Genomic DNA, 4,889 nt, shown 5'->3' with positions numbered 1-4,889 from the left:
TTTCCTGCCTATGCAGGGGGTTGGACTCGATGATCTATTGAGGTCCCTTCCGACCCTAGCATCTATGAATCTATGAATCTCAATATGGTTCATTGTGAAGCTCCTGCTAAGTTGTCCTTTGTAGGAGGAGAGGTTCATATCCATGCTTGTAATAGTATGAGGCTGTAGCAGAAACAGGAAAAACATACTATGAAAGAAAAATGGTAAAACACAGTATCATAGACACAACTTCTCACCACAGAGCCCCCTTGTCTTGTCTTATTTATGAAAAAAAAATGACTAAAGGTTTTTTTTCAGTTTGGTTTCCACTTGGGATCCTATGGAAGACCCAGGTAGGCTCTTTTTAACCCTAGGTAAATCAAAATAAAGGCCAAATCCCAGCTGAGAATCTCTGCAAAGTAGCAGTATCTTCCCTGTGGACTACTTAAAACAGGTTTCCAAGCTTCTTTGTAGTCCCTGAGCAGGCCCTAGCATGAAGTTCCCCCTAGCCCCATTGCTTCCCTGGATGAGAGGAGGCAAGGTACAGTCCTCTGGAATGGACAAAGACTCCATTTCAGGTTTCTCAGAGGGATTGGGTTATGAATCTCCTAGGTCTCATACCTTTGGAGACCTAGGATATGTCTTGCTAGAATTAGTATAGTTTGTAGCCTAGGCTTGCTCACAGACCTCCATTCCTCCCTTACTACACAGAAAAGCCTGCAACACCACCTTGAATGTGCCTTAAAGCTAAACTTGCAGGCTTGGAATCAAGATTCTCTTTAGTCCTCACTGCCAACTCACCTATGTGTCAGTGAGAATATAAGTTAATGGGCTATTGTACATTTTCCCCCAGGAGTTTCACTTTCTCGCTTAACTCCTTTGTTCTGCATTGCCCCAGACGTGCTTTCTCTATTTCTGCTGTGCTTTTGTCACATTCAAACAAACAGACCCCAAATCAGCTTGCCAGATGCTGATTGCTTTCTAGTAAAGCAGCTACATGCTACTAGTATGACTCAGAATTTGGGAAAGTGTTTTTCAATATCGCATTTAGTGGATAGTAAAAAATAGAAGCAAAGGAACTAGGCAGGTGTTTTACGAATCACTTTCTGGTTTACATAAGAACATAGGAGATGCTATATGGGGTCAGACCAGTGGTCTATCTAGCCCAGCATATTTCTCCCAACAGTGGCAGAAGTGGGTGCTATATAGGGAGAGCAGTGAACCGCGTATCTCTAAAGTGATCTGTCTCCTGTTCAGTACACCCACACCCAGGTACCTCTAGAGTGATCTGTCCCCTTCCTGGCACCCACTATTTATTGGTTTGCAGACTAAATTCCTTAGCAAGCATGTTATTGGTGTCACATGCTGTTTGCTTTTTCCTCCAGAATTGTCTGTATTAACAATGAGTAGCCCACTTAGAAGTTATTTATGTAGAGCATTGTCCTCATGCTGTTGCCACAGATAAGCACTCTGTGCTATGAATGAGAGAGAAACAGCCTTCTGCAATGCACCAGTAAAAGCCATAGGACATCCCACAAGAAATCAGTCCCAGCACATTGATTAGTACAGCACCATTATGGACCGTTCCATGGGTTTGGCCTGGATAGGGCTTTACAGTGGGGCACTTCACCTGAGTTGCATTATCCCAACTTAAGCCAGCCCACTATTAGGTCATTTGTGCAACAAAATTGTACCTTCTGAGTCATGACGATATTGAGAAGTACATCCCCTCAGATGTGAGCCTCATAGGAACGTATTACATTTGTCTGGGAGGGAATCAGGAAGCCATCCAATTCTATTGCTATGTCAGTCTGGAAAGTGGCAGGAAAGAGAGAAAACCAACCCCTTAGCAGTGCCTCTTGCTTAAATTCCTTTCTTACTGGGCTTAAATGAAAACACTTTCTCCAGCTGGATAGGCACTACCTGGCTATCACTGAAGGGGGTTAACCCCTTCCCTGCCTGCTCTTGCTTGATATATATATACTTTATCACACAACAATGCAGCTTATCTGAGGCTAAAAGACTATCTGGTCTGGTTTCTGTAGACCTTGTTCCAAGCATGTAAACAGAAGGCAGGTAGATTTTCACTTTATAGATTAACCAAAGTGTGTGTGTGTGTGTGTGTGTGTGTATCACAAGCTTTCATGTGCTGAAGATCACTTTATCAGATATTATGAAAAGACATACAGAAAGAATATAAGATGGGGTGGGCAAAATGTGGCCTGCGGGTTGGATGCAGCCCACCAGGCCATTCTATCTGGCCTGTGGGGCCCCTAAAAGATTTAGTACATTAATATTTATCTGTCCCTGGCTGCCTGTCATGCGGCTCCTAATGGCTTGCCAAAACTCAGTAAACAGCCCTCCATCCAAAATAATTGCCCACCCCTGGTATAAGAGGAGAAGGAAAGAGGGAAGGGAGAGGGACCAGTGCTGGAAGAGACAAGCAAACAACCTGTAAACCTATAGGAACAAGAGAGTCACAAAAGCAGATAATGGGATACCTAATCTAGGTAATGGGAAAAGAATCCATAGTCCCTGTTTAAATCGTACCAAATACAACTCAGTCTGTGGATGGTTTCTTGTTCTGCAATTTTTGGATCAAATTGTTTTTTAAAAGTTTGCTGTCTGAGACCACCTATCCTTCAGATGGTGATGGATTGTCCAAAGAAGTTAAAGTGTTTTGCCACAGGATTGTGTGTCTCTCTGCAGCTCACATCAGAGCAGTGTTTGTTCAGTATGTCACACACAGATTGCTCAGTCTGTCCAATGTAGACAGCAAAGGGACACTGTAAGCAGGTGATGAAGTATATGACATTGGTGGAGTTGCAAGTGAACGAACCCCAGATGTTATGCAGAGCCAGCTTTCCCATTCCATTTCTCCACTTTCCACCTCTTTAGGTCAGTAGCAATTTGGTTGAGCACATGTGGTTCAACAGCTCTTCTGAAAATGTCCATTAAAAGCTAAACTGCTATGTGAGACTATTGCATTTCACAATAAAAACTCAGGAAATTTGAGTATAAATAAGCAGCTTTGCTGAAAAATGCCCTCAGTGGCCAACCATAGCTTAAGCCCTGCTTGGACTGAGCTGCAATGTAATTACATTTTACAACCTCAACATACTTTTACCTCTCAAATTCAGCATTAGCATTATGCTCTTTCAGGTTTATCAGGTCTCTCAGTTCTGTCATTAGTTGGCTGGAGATGTGGGGGAAGGAGAGAGTTGAGAATTCATCCTTCCCAAGAAATGGCTATTTTTTAAATTGAGGTTTATTTTATCCTCAGGAGTCAGAGAGAAACCCAGTCTGTACTGAGACTGCATCCTTACTCATAGGGCACAATTTTGAGCAAGCAGTTAGAATCATGTACATGTAACACCTCCAAACCAGTCCCAAGTATATTCTCTGCCACAATTGACAAACTAAAGGCATCATAAGAGCCCTAGAGACAGAAATTGAGACAGTTCAAACAACAGAGAGGGAGTTTAAATAGGTTTGGGGACAAAAACCATCCCCCGTGTTCGGTTCTTCAGTAACTGTATGTAGCATATGCAGATGAGATGGTAGCGCTAAAAGGTTTTATCAGCAGGCCTTTTATTTCATTTATTGTATTGTATTTACTATTGGAGAGCATCACAGGCTGATTAAGTGACAGTTTGATGTGTTCTAGCATCCAACCAGGACAGGGAGAATTGAGAGAAGAAGAAGAAGGAAGAAGAATAGGAGGAAGAAGAAACTAGACATTGTTAAAGAAGTAGCATTTGCCCCTTAAAGTTTAAGTTTCTTTCCAGCTCTGAGTGTTTTAGGAACTGTTTAGATCAGAAGGGCCTTCTTTCCACATTTCTTTTCTCAAGGGAATGTTTGGGCTTGCTGCAGCATGAGATGAAACAGACTTTCAGTCTGTCTTTCTTTTGGCAGGGTAGTGGGAGGGTTTGCAGTCACCCTGTCCTATATAAAAGTACTGGTTTACATAAGCCTTTGCAAAACATATGGATATTTTGCAAAATGCATCTCCTCTCTTCAGCTTTTTCTTATGGAGCACTGTGGAAAAGAAGAAGATAGAACCCTTCTATGTCTCGTTCTCTACTTTTTGGTGGCTCCAGAGCCTTACCTTGTTTGACTAAGCAGTGCTTTCCTAATCTGGACTGTCTTATTTTCCTGCTTCATTGTTACTCTGGAATGCAGCTTAGCTTCCCTCCAGTGGTCCTTAAAAGTCTCTTGCCAGCCCCATGGTACCAGACCTTCTCTAGTCTAGCCAGGGCTCTGAATTCCATCTACTCTAACTCTTTGCAGCCTACACATAGTCATGACACCTCCACAATGCAGCCTTTGTGCAGCTACCCTCTTCAGCCCACCACTATACCTCATTCTCATGCCAACTTCATCCCCCCCATATCCCAGGTTTCTGCTTTAGCTCTGTCCAGACCCTCTCCCCTAGTATAGTCCTAGTTCACATACCTGGCTCTAGCAAGGAGTTCAAAATCTAAGGGAGTTAGAGTTCCCAAGATTTTCCTAATGCATTTTTCAAATCACAATATCTTGCGATAGAATTTCCTATCAACTTGATATGACACTTTTGTAACAGTCCCTATCAGCAAGGAATGCAAAGCTTTTCAAAGGACATGCTAGGAAACTGGGCTAGCAGTTTATATATAAACTACAGTTTGCTTCGTAACCCTATGTCTATGCAAATACTTATGGAAGAACACCAAGGTGGTTGGGAGTTACGAAGGATCCTTTGAAATTCACAGCCCTAAATACAAACATTTAAGCCCATCTATTAGCTAGCTTTGCTCACCTCTCTAAAACAGGAGAGAAGAGAAAAGAGCTAGTTGGCAGTAGCCCCTGCAGACTTTCTAAAGTCTGCTACTATGCTAAGAAGTTTACATGATCCTAGGGGTACTGGGTCATAA

The sequence above is a fragment of the Alligator sinensis genome, unplaced genomic scaffold (assembly GCF_000455745.1).
Source record: "Alligator sinensis unplaced genomic scaffold, ASM45574v1 scaffold436_1, whole genome shotgun sequence".
NCBI lineage: Eukaryota > Metazoa > Chordata > Crocodylia > Alligatoridae > Alligator > Alligator sinensis.
This window is presented reverse-complemented; position numbering follows the sequence as displayed.